The sequence below is a fragment of the Bactrocera neohumeralis genome, chromosome 2 (genome assembly GCF_024586455.1).
Source record: "Bactrocera neohumeralis isolate Rockhampton chromosome 2, APGP_CSIRO_Bneo_wtdbg2-racon-allhic-juicebox.fasta_v2, whole genome shotgun sequence".
Classification (NCBI taxonomy): Eukaryota; Metazoa; Arthropoda; class Insecta; order Diptera; family Tephritidae; genus Bactrocera; species Bactrocera neohumeralis.
The window spans coordinates 85,993,583-86,011,708 of record NC_065919.1 but is presented as its reverse complement, the minus strand read 5'-3'; the positions used below and the strand labels follow the sequence as shown (position 1 = coordinate 86,011,708).

The 18,126-nt window shown below is 35.9% G+C and overlaps 1 protein-coding gene across 2 annotated transcripts in view; it reads left to right on the top strand.

Moving 5' to 3' along the window:
* The window catches only part of LOC126758899 (uncharacterized), a 393,248-nt gene that overhangs the window by 257,188 nt on the left and 117,934 nt on the right, over positions 1 to 18,126 (top strand). The window lies entirely within an intron of this gene.

Here is an 18,126-nt window from a genome sequence, read left to right as displayed (position 1 = left end):
TCAGTAGAATCTGCCCAGCAGGAAATTCTGGATCCGCCACTGACTTCAGTAGAAGCCCTTTGGTTTAAGGAGTTCCAAGTTTCTGGCTAAAAGCTGAATCTTTTAAAATTTCTTACTAAAAAAGATTTTGAAAGAAATCAATATTGCGCTGATATTTTGTTGCTTAAATATTCAATTTAAAACAATTTTAATACAAAAATGAAAATTTGGAATTTTTTAATCATATTTTGAAAAATCACACTCGGCTAATCAAAGCTTATTTATTTACTATAATTTACAAAATTTTCCTACAGTGCAGCTAACGTAGCAAAATCATATTCTGACATCTCCGGCCATGCGCCATATGTTGCCCGGATATTTTCCTTACTCGCCATTCACCCAAATGTCTTTATTAATAATTCAACGTGACCTTTTCGCATTCGTCAATGCATCAAGTCAAGCAAATGAATGTGTGTGGCACATAGCTGTGTTGTATTCTTGCTCCAACGCTATACAACATTAACTATGAATGGAGAATGTCTAAAGAAAAATCGCTTGTCTTCACGAAGGATCCAATAGATTCTATACTATACTACAGTGATATTACATAACATAAATATACTACAGATGACAGAAGGTGCTGTAGACGACCTCATACCACACCACACTCTCGCTCACTCTGCAACGTCGCTCTAATGTTATAAATAAGAAAGTGGCTGTTGGCAGAATTAGTGGATAAGCAAATAAATATTTTAAGCATACATTGGATAATTAAATTCTTAGCAGATTTTTGTTATTTATTCTATTTTAAGCCACAAAGAAAAATGAATGTATGCTCACATGCCAAATTAAATATATTTTGCTTTCATTATTTTAATTTGTTTGCCTTTGGTCTTAGCATATGTGTCAACTTGTCAACGAAAAGCTGACAGCAGACGATTTTAAACGATTTTAAGCGAGTGCCAACGGGATATCACTGCGTCAACGCAAATACCGCTGTTTATTTGCCAAAGCTCAGTTGACACTCGCTAATACTAGAGACGGTCGACGGTCGCCTGAAAGTGAGTTTTTGTTTGGAAAGCAAATCTAAATCAGCGTATTCAAAATCGCTTTGCAATTGCTGTCATTTTCCAAATACAATATGTGAATATGTATAGTAAACGCGTGTGTATGAGTAATGACACATATCCTGTAATTTATCGCCATTCAAACTTTGTGAATGTCTAAACAATGTGTGTGCAATGGCCAAGCAAAAAAACAATGAGCGGCAAATATCGCCTTTATTTTTCATTTATTTAAAAAATTTTTAAAAACACAGCAAATACTGTGCTCGATTCTTTCACTTTACACACACACGCGCACAATATAAACACACTCACAATGTAAACACACATACACGCCTAACAACTGTTGGCAGTGCTATTGTACCAACACCAATCTCTTCTTCTCTCTTCCCCCCTCTCTCTCTCTCTCTCTCTCTGCGCTTTCTAACTGTGATTTGGCTAATAGCTCTCTCTATTGCCAAACACGCTCACATGCACACACTCAGGCGCTCGCAAGTACACATGTACGACATGGCGTATGAGTGCTTTGCGCTGCTTCATTTTGCATGTCGATGACAGCGAAAACCTTTTAAATCCTTGTTAAGTTGCCTAAATGCTGCGCAGCAACAACAACACAAACAAGCGCGCACAATAAAGAAATTGATGTGGTTGACAGCAAGCCACAAATGCAGTTCACACACAGACACTCACATAAGCGCACTTACATATGTTTGCCTGTTTGTGTGTGTGTGTTTATGTTAATAAAAACTTCTAAATGCTAAGTTATGTATTCGCACAAACGCAAGCGCATATATTGCTGTACATTTACATACCAACCACAAGTATATCCATTAAGTTGCACACCCACACACACGTACACTCTCATATGCATTTGTGTGTGCTTGTATCGTGCATGTTCTGTGCAATTTGTCCCCTGTGACATGAAACAACAATAAGAATATTAGCAAAAAATATAAATTTATGCTGATTGCAAGCTATGTGCCGCCTGTCGCCAGCGTGTGTTGCTGTGTTGGCAGTGTGCGTACAAAATATAACTAAAGTGTGACAAAAGATCTACCCAAATGTACTAACTAATGAGTTTGTCTATATATTTCCACATATAAACTTGCATACATTTGTGCTTCGTTGTTACCCAGTGAGCAGTGAGACTCCTTTACCTTTATATATGCTGGGTTCTTATGTTAGAAACTCCGAAACCACTTTAAAGAAACCAATAGAGCACAAAATATTTTATGCGTTCCAACTTGACTCATTTCTTTGTTGGCATATTCTGTTAGGTGCTGTCAAAATATATTTATTTTGATAAAGGTTGGAGAATTACGATGGCACCAGAGTCGAATTAGTAACTCAAGTAGTGTCAGATTTGTAGATGTATTTGTTGTTGTTAAAATATTGCTACATTTTAATTGGGAATTGCGAGAAATATTTCAATTAAGTGGGATTTTCAAAAAATACAATAGGTTAAGTTAGGTTAATCTGGCAAGCCAATAAGCCACGCATAGACCAGTTTGATCCCTTGGATACCAAATGGAGTTCATTTGCTAGTCATCGTTCAGGATTAGAGAAGGGTAATAACTATTTATGATGTTCAACCAAATATTTTTGTTACCAGAAGATTTTCCGGGCAGTTTTCGGGTCTGGAAATGCGAAATTTGTTAGTTTTTGATGACCTTGAGTACAACAACAACATATTGCTAATTTTTCTCTGTGAATAATTTCAAAATGGGTTCTACTATTATAACGGTGATATCAAGCTGATATGAAAAAAGTGATTTGTGTAAATTTGAAACAAATTAAGATCAACGAAAATTGAAGGATACATTTATATGTACTTTAAAAGCACAGAAACAATTTTTGAAGATAAAAATTTAACTTTTTTTGAGTTATAGGCGATCTGCGACGCCGCTTAAACAGATTTTTCGTGGTTGAAACTCAAAAAAATTATCTCTACTAGAATCAAAAATGGTCAAAAATTGTCAAAATTGCTTCTATTTTTATACACTTGCAACATATTGTTACAGCGTGTAATAGTTTTGTTCAACTAACGGTTATACGTATCACCTGAATTTAAGCGAGATAGATATAAAGTTAAATATAAATATATATATGTACATACATATATGTAAATGATCAGGATGACGAAGATACTTAAAGTCCGGTTGACTGTCTGTCTGTCCGTGCAAGCAGTAACTTGAGTCACAATCTAGATATCTTTATGAAACTTGGTATACGCGTTCCCTGGCAAAACAAAGTACGAGTTTATAGATGGGCGTAGTCGGACCACTGCCACGCCCACAATACACAATTAAAGTGCTATAACTAAGCAATAAAATAAAATATATAATTTGGCACAGGGGATCGCAATAGCAAGAAAAATATGTTGATAAAATAATTTGAAAAAGTGGGTGTGGTCCCGCCCTGTAATAAGTTTAATCTACATATCTCTAAACCTCTTAAGCTACAATAACCAAAATCACGTAGCACAAATACTATAACAACTCTTACCGACAGTGTGAATATGGATGAAACGGAATGATAACCTCGCTCACTCCTCATATAACGGTATTGTTAAAAATTACTAAAAGCGCGATAAATCAATAACTAAAAAAGCCAGAGGCATTAAATTTTACCCCCGAGACGGTGTGAGAGGCCTTTACAGGAATTGGTGTCAAAAGTGTACGATGGGCTTGGCACTGCTCACTATGTATTAGGTGAAATCACATATCTTGAGACCCCGCGACCGATTTCAACCAAATTTGTTATGCAGTAATGCATATTTCTATGTTAAAGTGTGAAAATGGGCTAATTCGGTCTACAGCCACGCCTTCTTCTACTCATATAACAGAATATTAAATTTCATTTGGAACTTTCACTTTCCAGTATACAAATCAAGAATGAATTAACATATCAGGATATAACAATTTTACATTTGTGGTATGCAATCTTAAGCCCAAAATCTGCGTAAATCGAACCAAAACGGTTCAAGCCTCAAGAATTTCTGTGAGAACTCTTTCCTGATAGTAGCATGTTTATGTGCTACAAATGGGTTGAATCGGGTTATTACTTCCCTTAGCCCCCATATACCTAATATAAAGGTTTTCGAACTTCCATGACTCTATGCTGGATAGATGTCGACCAATATTTTAGTTATCTTAATGAAAATTACAAAGCGTGTTTTTCTTATAACAGCGAATATTTGTGCAGAGAATGAATAAAATCGGGTAAAAACTCGCACTAGATCCCATATAACTAACAAGCCTTATGTACTTAAAGGTATTTACCTCCTTTTAATCCAATTTTAATAGTTGCAATAGTAAAAATGTTCGGTTATACCCGAATTTAGATCCACCTTACTTGTTTAAGTTGAACGTATCACAAAATTTTGGTCCATTTTGACCTGCTGAAATTGAATCAGTTAAAGAAACTGGTGGATCATTTTGTGGGGAATATAAGAGATCAGATTTGATAGCGATAGAATCATTAGTCCCCGAATAATCGTTTGACTAGAGTTGCTAACACATATGACTAGGTATAATAATTCTCAAGGAAACAACGTTACAGAATAACTAAATATTTAAAACTCAAAAACCAAAAATATAGTTTTTAAGAGATTTCGAATTAAAAAATTTAAATAAAAAATTTCGAAAAAATATAAAATTTCTTTATAATTTTTTATTTGACTTAAACTAATAATAAAAATTATTTTTTCTTCTTTGCAGGTACGTACAACTTGATGCAAATTTTTTGTTCTACAGGTTTGCTAACCATTAAGTATTCAATAATAACCTAAATTATTACATATAACTTCATTTCTGGATTCAAGCGAAAACTAAGTTTATTCGGAAAAAATTAACTGATAAATATAAATTTCAAAAAAAATATTCAAAATGTCTCTATACTTTAAATTGAGTTATCAGGGACTCTAATGGCAGATTCTTTTAAGTGCTTCAATGCATAAAATTGCCATATTCTTCATTATTCTTACTTTCCTCGCATATCGGTAGCTCGTCAAATGGCTTATGAGGCATACAAAATATTGTCGTTAAATAAATAAGCAAATGAAGATTAAAATGAGTATGAATATGTCTATAAAATCTCTGCTCGTCTAAGTGGAAAATATGTGAAAATTCACACGAGAATATATTGCCACAACACACAACCAGCCACAAACATACATGTGTACATAGGTATTTGGTATATGTAAATATGTGCTAACGCATGAGCATGCATACACCGTTAAGCCGACAAAGCGAAAGACAGTCTTCAAACAGTTAGTTAGCAGGCAGAGAGCAAAAGCCGAAAGTAAATATAGAGCAAAGGCATACACACATAACAATGTATATATGTAAGTTTCTATGTATGTGTTTGTAAACAAAAAATAATAATACTAAAAATATACAAGGCGCATAGTGAGCGGCAGTGGCAAGAAAGCTGTAGCTTGTGGCATCCACAATAATCTAGATGCGGTTGCAAGGAAAACGTCAAATCAACGTGTAGCTGGAGCTCGTTAGAGCACGAGGCCTGTGTATGTGCGCGTGTGTGTGTGTGTTTGTGGCGTGTGAGTTCATGTGCTCTTTGTTTGCATTTATTTGCATGCATAGCATGTATTTGTTGTTGTTAAAGTACACCTACAATGACAATAATAACTGTAATCAGCATGCAAAGGCACTCAGCAATGTAAGAGACAAAAGCACATAAATAGAAGAAGTGTTAAATGTAATTTAGGTAAGTACTGCGACTGACAACCAACAAAGGCACTCACTTGGCAGCCTAGGAAGGCGGAGGCGGGGCTAAGGGGAGCGACTGCTTTTATGCGCATCATACACAGACTCACTCGGCGATGACTCACAGGTGCAATATTTTTGAATTAAGCAAAGAATATGCCAAACAACACAATAGAGAGCAACTAATGTGCCAACAAAATGGCGACCGAAGTGAATTTTACTCTGCAAAAAATTAAAAATACAATAAAGAAATGTGTGTGGCAAAATGTGGGCAGCGTCTGTGGCACGTATGTACTTTTGATAATTAAGAATTGTGTTATTTTATTTCTTGAATGGAAAAGTAGTGCAATAAAACGCAAACGCATATAAATTAATTCCCGCACAAAAGACTGCATTAAAATATGATTACACACACATTCATATCATTAAAATACCAATTTGTATAAACACACACACACATACCGACGTGTATTTACTTTCAATTTATATTTCCATGCTGCCGCCTTTCCTCACCCATTCAAATTAAATGCAAATATTTTAAGCTTATTTTAGTATTTTCGTTTTTTCTACCGAAATTTCAAATATAAAATTCTTTTGTGCTGAAAAATGGTTTGAAGTGCATAGCAGGTATGCATAAGTCCACAAAACCATAAAATAATAAAATGGTGCGCCATTTGCCTTTGTTCATTACAAGTCGAGTGAGCGAACGGAATAAGGCGTTCGTCATTTTGGTTTTCCATTTAAATTCATTAAGTATATTTTTTCAACTAATTCAATGCGTGAAATGCGCGAGAAATCAGCTTTTAATGTGAAAAGTCAACAAAGCATTATACATTCGAAACTTTCCTCGACCTTGGCTTTCCTTTTCTATTTTGTGCTGTTGAGGATTAGATCGCAAACTTGCCTTCTCTATTTGAACAAAGCAATGAAAATTTGGGTATCATAGATAGGCATATAATGGCACTGAAATTTTATGTAAATTATTGTAGCAAAAATTAAATAATCTGAAATTTTAAATGAGCTGATAAATATGAGAAATCAGTAGATTGTGAAATAAAGACGGTGGAATGCTTTTAAGAATTGCTTTTACTGATGTGAGAAAATCATGAAATGAAATCTGCGCAGAATTTCTCGCTTCTTCTTCTTTATTGGCGATGATAGCCGATTTCTCGCATAATGTGGCCTATATTTACACCTACAAGGTTGTCGAAAACACTTAATCCACTTTCGGTTATTTACACCGTGGGAAAAGTACCCGGAAATTCTAAATAACACTCGAAATATTTATTTATTCCTCATTATTTATTTTGTCGCCTTCAAAGTAATCCCAACTAGATGTAATACATTTATGCCTCCTCCACACTTTTTATAGAAACTTTTTCGGATGGTCTACAGCTCCTTCAGTGAATTTTGTTTTCTCTTCGATCGACTGAAAACGGGTTCCACGGAGCGCAATTTCAGTTTTGGAAACAAGAAAAAATCACACGGAGCCAAATCTGGTGAATTCGATGGTTGATCGATGGTATTCATTGCGTTTTTGGCTTTAAATTCGTTCACAGTCGTTGCTCGATGCGCTGACGGATTATCGTCGTGTAAAATCCATGAATTAGTTTTCGGATTTTCTCATGCCAACGCCTTAATATGACCAAATAGAGCTACTATTGACAGTCTGTCCGTTCCGGCACCAATTCATGATGTACCAAATCACGAATATCAAAAAAAATAATGAGCATAACCTTTATTTTTGAGCGGCTTTGACGTGTTTTTTTTTTCTTTGGTTTAGACTCATTTTGTCCCTCTATTCCCATGATTGTTGACTTATTTGTATGTCAAACTCATAAACCTATGTCTAATCGGCAGTTATAATGCTCTCCATAAATATGGGATCGGCATTCGCACGATCAAGAATGTCCAAAGAGACCTGTTTAGGATAATATTTTTGAAAAAAATTCAGCTTTATCAAGACGAGTCGAGCCAGAACGCGTTTCTTCTCAAAATATGCATCAAAATCATTCGAAGGGACTCGCGAGAGATTTCGAGCTCTCTTGCTATCTATCCATCTATGTATCTATATCTAGCACATGTCTGATGATTTCTAAGCGCCAAGAGGAGGTTCTTTTTTAATATTTTAATCTTCAACGATCTCCTGCCCGTGTTAGAAGGCTTTGTACCACTCGTGGGCTTGTTCGAAGTTCACCGTAAGCCTTTTTCAACATTCGCAACGATTCCACACAAGAAATTTGGTTAGAAATACAAAATTGTATTCAAATTTTAAACTTAATCAGCTGCTGTTAACAATTTCATTTGACGCTCATATTTGGCATAGTAATTCATGATATTCCTACCAATTTAGCGATGAGCACTTTTTTGAAATATCATTCTTTATTATCACAATGTATTATTGATACGAAAAGGATACTTTTTCTGTACATAACTCTGAAAACAATATGGAAAAAGGTGTTTTAAGTTCTATAAGTCTAAATTTTTGCAGAGTCATATGTCAGAAACTATTTGTCGCATTAATTTTAAAATTTTGGTGAATTATTTTCAAATAAATGTACATTCGGTGAAACTTTAAAAACTAAAATCGATTTTTTGAAAGAAGTGTATATTAGAGGGTCATATTCACCTTGGAACACCATATTTTTAAGATAGAACTTAATTTTGCAACAAAATGTGATCACACGACCAGTAGAGCTGGTATCACGGTCAAAAAAATTAACTCAACCTTGACAGTTTTAAGAAGACAGAACAAAGAACCCAATGAAAACTCTTCTCACAGTTTTTAAAAACACAAAATTTTATATATATATATATAGTATATTTGTTTTACTATTATATAATATGGTTCCAATTGCGATAACCTACATCGAACTAACACTAAAAATATTCCGCTCATCTTGATTGCTGTTGAAAACATGCGAATTTATTAGCTAAATATACGAAAAATATTTCACAAATTTTAATGCATTCCAATACTCCTACCTAAACCTATTTGTTTCGAGTATATGAATATTTGCTCCCACGTATAAATTCTCCACAGAGCGATAACGTCAACTTAGACTACATCGCTGTTATCTAGTAAGACTTCGACTTTTACTTCGCACCACATTCCCAGCAAAGACGATTGCCGCAGAAAGTGTTGAGACCGAGCTAACGCGCTCTTTTAAACTATTTCGCTGTTCAAACGCGTTGGCTGTGTGCAGACGCTCGCGCACCGTCGCGCGTCATTTATCACGAAGTCGATTCAGCTAAGCGTTCAGCAAGCAGACAATCAAGCAGCGAAGTCAAGTTAACTAAACGCCTGCAGAAGCATTATCACCGCTGGCAGAAGGGGCGAGAGTGGTGCCGATGAGCATGTGACATTGAGATATTTATTGCACTTTTGTGGCACTGCAATCAACCCAATTCACCGCTTCAGCAGCCAACATCCAACAGCCACTAGCAACACCCTTTAGCTGTCGCAGCGGCAATTCACCGTAAATGCAGTGCAATTGAGCAACACCCTTTCAAGCGAAAAGAACAAGAATGTGTTGCTATTGACGCGGCAAATGAGTGGACGGACGATCATAAGCACAGGCGTAGTGAAATATCACACCCTTTGGCGCGCGAAAAGCAATGCAGCGCAACTTCGGTATGCGTCGGCAGCAGTTGCCGAGCAGTTAGCAGAATGCTTTCGCTGTCGGTTGAATAATCAGACCAATGTGTATATATCTTTAGACAAAAGTTCTGTTTTAAACGGATTTTGCGGCTCTACTGACGAAGACGGCAATAGCTTTAAGCTACTGAAATGTTGTGTGAAGTCCTGCAGTAAGATTTAGCTTGCTTCGAACTTCTTTAGGTAATTTAAAATACAAAGCAACCTGGAAGTAGCTTCTCGCTATGAAAAAGGTTGTAACTAATCTAAATTTATAAATTGTTTAAAGTATTCATATATGCGAGCGCAATTTTATGTACTCACTTTTATTTAATTACCATTTTCTAAGACACATTTATTACGTCACGAAATTTTTATGAATATATAACCTAAATTCCGGCAGCACCCATTTCATATAATTCCATTACTTGCCTACTCCAGTTCGACTTTATTCGCACGCCAATTTGATTTGTTGCTTGCGTAAGTGACTTAATTGCTTAGTGCTCACCTTTTGCGTGTTCCACATTCAGCTCCTTTGGCTGGCGATGGCTCAACGACGACGCTAGCACTGTCACTCTCTTAATTTAATACTCACTCACTTTGAATTTCCACCGACTGCTTGCTGCGCTATGCTACTTCCACCGTCTTTCTTTCGAATAGATGCCATTGTGCGCTGAAAAACTGCCTCTTCAAGCGCGGCGCCTTTGTGAGCGTGTCGCTCTCGTACACTTTAACACTACCGAAGAATATAATTGTTTTCCATTAATCAATTACTGTACTCACTGTTGTCCGCTGTACCGTTGCTGCACGCCTTTCACTCTTCCGGCAGCCGCTGCTTTTGCCGACGCACAGCTTCGCGTGAAGCTCACTTCAAAGCCAGCGCTACTTGCGAATTCTCTCGTCTTCTTTATTGCATACGGTTTGTTGTTGACGTTATTGTCGTGTTTTTTGGTGTTAATGGAAGGTGTCTTTAAAGATTTACTATTTTGAGGGAGGCGTCTGCAAGTGCTTGAAATAAATAAATTAGCATCTTTTGAAGTTAATTGGCGAATTACCGTTTCCTTTTCGCTAGTTACACATCTACGCATAATTAAGTAGCCTTTGAAAGGCTTATGTAACGGGAAGTTTCTGGAACTGCTACAAATGTAAGATATTTGAGAGCACGTAGTAAATTATCATTTACAATATTCAATGTTTGGCAGTTCAATTTATCGAAGTTAATTCTTTTTAAAGAAGCCAACAATTATCCCTAAATCAGAAACCAAAGAGAAAGAGTCGGCCTCTTCGACTAAACCGGTCAGTGATGGCAATTCTGCTAAAGTTGTTAAATGTGGCAACTCCATTCGAAAAACAGACTAATTTTTTTTTGCTGCCCCAATTGATACCAAATTTGATTGCAATAATGAACTGTTAAAAATCTCAAAGGAGAAAGCTAACCAGCAAAAAGCTTTCCACAAAGCTTTGATGTGAAAGCTACAAATTTGTAATTGCAAATTAGTTTGAATGCGAGCTTTTTTAAGATATGCTATATGTACACAATATACATAAGTGAAGCAACATTTTGTTAAAAATTTGTTAAATGTGGCAACTCCATACGAAAAACAGATTATTTTTTTCTACTTCTCCGATTAGTACCGAATTTGATTGCGATAGTAAATTGCTCAAAATATCAGAGGAAAAGTTCCAGCTTTCCAAAGCTTTCCACAAAGCTTTTATGTGAAAACTTCACATTTGTAATAGTAAACGAGTTAGGCTGAAAGTTTATTTTTAGATATAGTTAGAATGAAAAAAGGACTAAGCTCTCTTAGTTTAAGCTTCTTATAAAAAGCTTTGTGGCATGCTTTAATGTGAAAGCTTCAAATTTGTAATCCAAAACGAGTTAGAATGAAAGTTTTTTTTTAGGTGCAATATGTACACAACATAACTGCAGCAACATTTTGCTCTAACGTTGTTAAATGTGGCAACTCCATTCGAAAAACAGTTTATTTTTGGTTTTGCTTTTTCTATTAATACCAAATTTGATGGCAATAGTAAACTGCTAAAAACCTCAGAGGAAAAAGCTCTACAGCAAAAAGTTTTCCACAAAGCTTAAATGAGAAAGCTTTGAATTTGTAATAGAAAACGATTTAGAGTGAAAGTTTATATGTATATACGGAAATAAAACAACATCTTGTTATAAAATTGCAACTCCATTCGAAAAACACATTAATTTTTATTTTGCTTCTCCCATGAATACCGAATATGATTGCAATGGTAAACTGCTGAAAAGCTGAGAGAAAAAAGCTCCTCAGTAAAAAGCTTTCCGCAAAGCTTTAAAGTGAAAGTTTTAAGGTTTTAATCGAAAACGAGTTAGAATGAAAGTTTTTCGGCATATACATATGTAAGGCTATATAAATAATATAGCGACCAACATTTTATGCTACAAACAAGAAAATCAGCCATCAGCCATGATATCTTCGATCTGGTATTTCGGTTTTGGGAAAACTGTAAAAAATATTTTTTAAGCACAACCATAATGCATGCACACAAATGCTAAATATTTTCAACCGCAAAAGTTATAAACCCTTTTTGACAACAACCAATGCAGTCCCGTGTAAAACCATAACATTTCCCCAAATAGTTGCGCAATTTGCATGAACGCTACCACTGCGAACAGCTTTTACTGCTTTAGAATATTGTAATTTGCATTGCATTTGCCACAATTTGCAAATTTATGTGACGAATCAACGAACCGCAACTCGTACGACATATGTACGACGATTTTTACAACAACTCGTAAAATGTTGATTGCTTTTAGGCGCACAAGCGCACGGCTGAAAAAGTGCGTCGACGCAAGGGCTCGCACAACGCTCTCATTTGCACGCACTGGCGAAATTATATCGTTGCCGGTTTGTCTGACGTGCTGTTATTGTTATTTTGTTGTTTTTGTACAACAACTTCACGCTGAGCACTTGTGTAATATATTCATAAACGCCAAGTTTGGGTACAAAATGTCGGCAGTCTATAAAAATTTGCGCTACGACCAAAGGAAATATGCGTAAAAATTCGGATATAAATAGCAAATAAACAAGCCAGCAACAACAAAGCAGCCGGAGACTTCTTTTAAAAGAGCAGTACAAAAACAACAGAGTCGAATGGCGCAGCGGACACAACACGGAAGTCGGAAATAAACACAGAAAACTGTTGCTGTCACCAAGCAAATGAACAAGTGAAAATGAAAATGAACAAAAAGCAGGCACACACACACATTCACACATGCCAGCAATGCAGCAAGTTAAATATGGACACATACACGAAATATGTCACCGGTGCCAGCAAAAGCTAGCAAAAAAGGTGAGCCGGCAGCTGCTGCTATCCTGCAGGTTGTGCGCGGGAGGAGCGGTGGGTGCTGAGGTAATATTTTCATTTCATTTGCACCTTATTGACAAGTGACATGAAATTGTAATTTTTTCGGTTGTTGGCTGCGGTTGTTGCCTCGCAGCGGCAGCGGCAGGGCAGCGGCCGTGTTTATCGCAACTGCGACATGATGATGATTTTCGCCGCGGCGTTGTTAAAAATAAAGCTATAAAAGCCGCAAACACAAATATAAACACACATATAAAGATGTATACAGCAAACACACATACACACGCACACACACTTGCATGTGCAATGGAGTTATTTCTGCAATGCAAAAGTCATAAATTTCCAGCAGTTTGACATTTGTGAGTCATTTCGTTGCTCGTTTGCATGTTGTTGTTGTGCCCGGCATTTTATTGTTGTGCGCTCGGTGCCTTTGCACTCATTTGCACGGCTTTCAACCTCCACTCCAGCTGTTTTGCATGCCGTTTGCTCTGTATTCCCTTGGTTTTTTTTTCTTTGCGATTGGGCTCTTTGCTGCAATCATTTGTTGGTCCGATCCATTCGTATATGTTCTGTTGGCATTTCTGGTTGCCCGCACGAATTTCGTGATATGCTGGCAGCATATTTTCCGGTCATAAAATTCATTTTTACCGCTGCTCGCCTCATGGCGGCATAATGGTGTGGTGTGGTGTGGTGCAGGGTCTGCTGGCTTATTATTGTTATCGAGTTTGTTGCATTTATATACATTTTATATTGGAGGCTTTGTTTGATTGCCCGTATTAACTTCCAAATTATGCAATGAAGTTATAATACCAAAGATATAACAGTTTCTGAGACGGCTTATATTTCGAAAATAGGTAGTCATTTCCTTTTGATAAAAAACCTTGAAGGCTGAAGTTATTTTTTGTTTGTTCAAATCGATAATGTCTTCAACAAGTTTGGGTTCCATATTCATATAATGCTAGACGAACGAAATTTGTGAAGCATTTGTGTCATCAAACCAACTTGAGAGTCAAACGAGCAAAGAGACTAAACACCAAAAGTTTTGAAATAGTTTAGTCACCAGGTGTAACTCTCCACAAGTTTGAATCCATTAAAAAACCTGAACAATTTTTGCGTTAGCTTCTTGAATAGTTTTTATAAAATACTAGTGGATCCGGCATGAAATTGTGGATCCGCGTTGCTGTGGTATACACTTTATACTATTATTCATATAATAAACTATTCAATGCAGTGAACCTTTTTTTAGGAATAAAGGCGAAAACGTTTTTGTGGGTATAAGAATCCAAGGAAATGTATGTACTTGAGGTTTTATTTTAAATATGTTCATTGAAAGAAATAGCGAATTTTAGGCTGCTTTCTCAATGTCTGGTTACCAACCTTTCTGTGCTATTTAGAGCTTAATATAGAGTCCATTTAATTGAGCAGTAGAGCATTTTTTTATTTATGAATAGTTTTTACTATCCTATCTTCTAAGTTGGTTCGTCCATCGCGGATAAACAACGTGACACGTAATTTTTATACATAAAGAAAAGATGTTAAATTCTTCCAAGAAGTCGAAAATGTAACTTCTCAAAGGCTTCTGCTTAGAATCCCTTTTCCTTTTGTGGCGTTTTAATGGCAACTATCACCGCTACAAGACAATTACAATATAAAAGAACAAGCGGTTTCTGTTTCATCAAAAAAATAAACCGTAAACCTAAGCGACTGTGAGATCCTTTTTGGCCCTGAGTTAACCGTAAGAGCTCATCCGAAGTACTGACTCTTGTCAAAAGAAGGCGAGGCGCAATCATCTTGTCACTTCCTTCTCTATTGTCCAGCTTTTTCTACACTGAGATGGAAATATCTCGGTATACACACCTTTGGCGAAGCCAGCAAAGTTACTGGAATCGATATTGACCGCCCAAATAAGTTTATTGTAAGCACAAAACGATTCGTCGATCAATGAGGATCTGGTTATCTATCTTTTTGGAGTTTTTGGTTAACACAAAGGATGAATTTCTATCCAAGCAGACCCATGACTTAACCTAATATAACTAATTGTAAGCTGAGGCAATCACAGTTGGGCGATGACATAATTTGGAATGTCGACTTCGTTGAAAAGTTGTATGTGTGAATCCCGCCATGACTCTCCGCTTCTTCAGAAATTCTTCTTGCTAAGAACTATAATCTTTATCACGAGTTGTCATGTTTATTTTGCAGCGAAAGGCAGGTTACCTTGATTTATTTATGATATTTTGGTCAGCTTGTTATTTAAGTATATAAAAAATATATTCTGTATCTTTTGGTAAAAATAACAGTTTGATGAGAAAAGATATTACTACTTTAAAATTCAATAGTACACTCAGTCCTTTTTTTACGCGATTTCTGGTTCTGCCACTAATCGCGTAAAAAAAACCGCGTAAAATGGTTAACAAAAAATACACGCAACACGCAAAAAAATATTCAAAAATTATACAATAACTATCAAATTTCAGACTTATGATTTATTCATTCAAAACAAAATAAAAAATACAAAACAAAAACCATATATAAAAGAGAAGAAAATAGAAAATAGGAAGATTTATTGAAAAAACCGTTGAATGCTGTTTAATCACTGTCATTGTCCGTAGTTTAAATTATTCTTAGCCGCTTATTTGGATGGCCAGCACTGATATCACTAGAATTTGTATCAGAATCAATAGTAAGAACTATGGATTGATATTCTGATTGACTTAGCATCTCCGACTGAGTTTGCACCATAAATTCAGTTAATTTTGTTTGAATGCTTCTTTTTGGACCCAATAAATTCCGATGTAGTTCTTTATATCTCAACACGCAGAGACTCAATTCTTTTTGAAAAATTCGTGCACGTTCGGCATCAGTATCATTTGCCACAAAATAATTTTCCAATTCTGCTGCAAGTTTAAGGCCAAGCAAAAAACGAAAAAAAGCAATCGCGGTAAAGTGAGAAATTCGCGTAAAAAAAGGAATTTGCGCTGCAAAAATAACCGCGTTAAAGTGAAATAGCGTAAAAAGAGGTCTCGTAAAAAAAGGACTGAGTATATAGTATATTCAACTTTAGTGAAACTAAATAAAACAAATGCCGAACTGATTTTTGAGCCTAAGAAATGAAAGCATATCTCCAACAACTGGCCACATACCTGTGAAAGCACAAAACGTCCATCTCACCATTTAAACTCACACCCCCACTGGCATAAAATCAAAAAAAAAAACACGAACTTATCAAAAGAAACCCTTCCAAAACGGACAGTTCCTATTTTACTGCCAATTGACTACACTTAACACCGTAAGCAGTCCGCTTACAGCGCCTACTGCAAGCGCCCCACCCACCCTACGCTTAACGCGTTGAAAGACGACTAGTTAAACTTTGTCTTGATACCGCTTGAGATGTCAAGAGTTTGTAGATTTATTTACTCTCGCTACGCCAAGTTGAGCCCTTTCGCCCACACACAACCATTTAACTTTCCCCTATGTATGCATACTTGTTCATAGATATATCCGGACAGAACCCTCTCGGTGGCTAAAAAACGACATGCGAAATGACCAGCGCAAGCAAAAGACGCTGCGGGATGAGTTGGCGAGGCATTCACTGACAGCACTGCCAGTGAATAAACAGTGAAGTCAGCACATTTAAAATGTAACCAAACAAGATTTATTGGACTTTATTTCTTTTGTCTGGCTGTCAAACATTTTCAGGGGTCAATGCGCCCCAACGCAACTTTTCCAAACGCTCAACAATAAATTGTAGGGTTTCGTATATTTCAGTGTGCGCTCTGGTCCACGCTGTTGCTCTGTAATAACATATACATATGTACGAGTGCGATTGCTTGTCGACCGGGTGAGCTTTTTGAGTAGGGTAAGTGGTTGCATCAATGTGGATAATTGCGGATGTTGTGCGTTGTAATGAAGTGAAAGTATCGATGTTATGGCGCGAACTTTTGCAGCGCAGGGAGAGCAACAGCATTTGTTTCGATTTGAAGGCGATTTTTTTGTTGCTCAAGCATTTGAGATTACGCGCTGAAGAGATAAATGTGTAAGCTTGATTGGTGCTAAGGGTAAAATAACAGGAAAATATTTGTAAGGATACGCGTTTAATTACTAAAATTACTTGTTTTTCGGAAAGGTATGAAATTTTATTAAATCACTCAAAGCTAATTGAATTTGGAAGCCTAGCAGAATATGAACGGACTATTATTAGGATATATATGTAGCTATGTAGTTCTTTCAATTACCTGTACCATATTCAACTCGAAATAGACTATTCAGGATCATTATTCAAGAGATTATATTCCGTTTTCAAGAGCTGCTTGGTAACATATCGTTACCTAAATGCAATTAACTTACAAGATTTAAAAATCACTTTTCAAAAGTTTACGGGCGAGGGTAAAACGATATAATAGGAACCACTCACATTGTAACATAATTTGAGTTTTGGTTATAAAATGGTTATATATTGATTATGAGAAGGTTATATATTGGTTATATGACGGTTATATATTGGTTATAAGAAGTTATTTATTGGTTATAAAATGGTTATATATTGGTTATAAGAAGGTTATATATTGGTTATGAAAAGGTTATTGATTAGCTATAAAATGACCATATATTGGTTATATCTTATACCGGAAGCTGAAAATTGTATGCCACATGTATGTAATATGATATAGTGAACCGTAAGCATTAAGAAAATCAATTTCAATTCTTTCGGTGATACCTAGCTTTGCATTGCAGGTGACGATAGAGTGGATATGTATATGTACATTTTAAAGCGTACCCACAGGCGAAAAACTTTTCTCTCACCCTTTTGAACTCCTCCAGACGTTCATATATTTTCTACTAACTATGTATATACGCGAATTTTGATATCTTTGATGAATTGAATTGATGAATAAAAAATTTCCTAATTTTTAAAGCTTAAAGTGAAACCTCAAATATTTCTTTCAAAAACACAAAATGGAGCTCTCCAATTGCGTAGCATATGCACTTTATACTTACGCGCATATATACATACTTGCTGCAACCAGACATTGCAGCAACAAACAAGCACGCAGATAATGCTAAATATCCACTCAAGTTGCAAATGCGCCACAACGAAGCACAAAATCGAAACGAAAGCGGAAACAAAACAAAACACCATAAAAGGAAAAATCAAATCACAAAGTAAGCAAACTGATATATGTATGTACATGCTGCAGGAAGAACATTTAAAAGGACACCAAAGGACATTCAACATTTATGAGCAGCAGACAAAGGATCACAGCAAGAAAGGCAAAAAAAAACAAGAACGAAAAAATAAATTTGCAAATCAAAAATTCCGAAAACAAAATAAACAAAAATGCATAAAAGCAAGAATTTCAGACAGAAAAAGCGAAAAAGG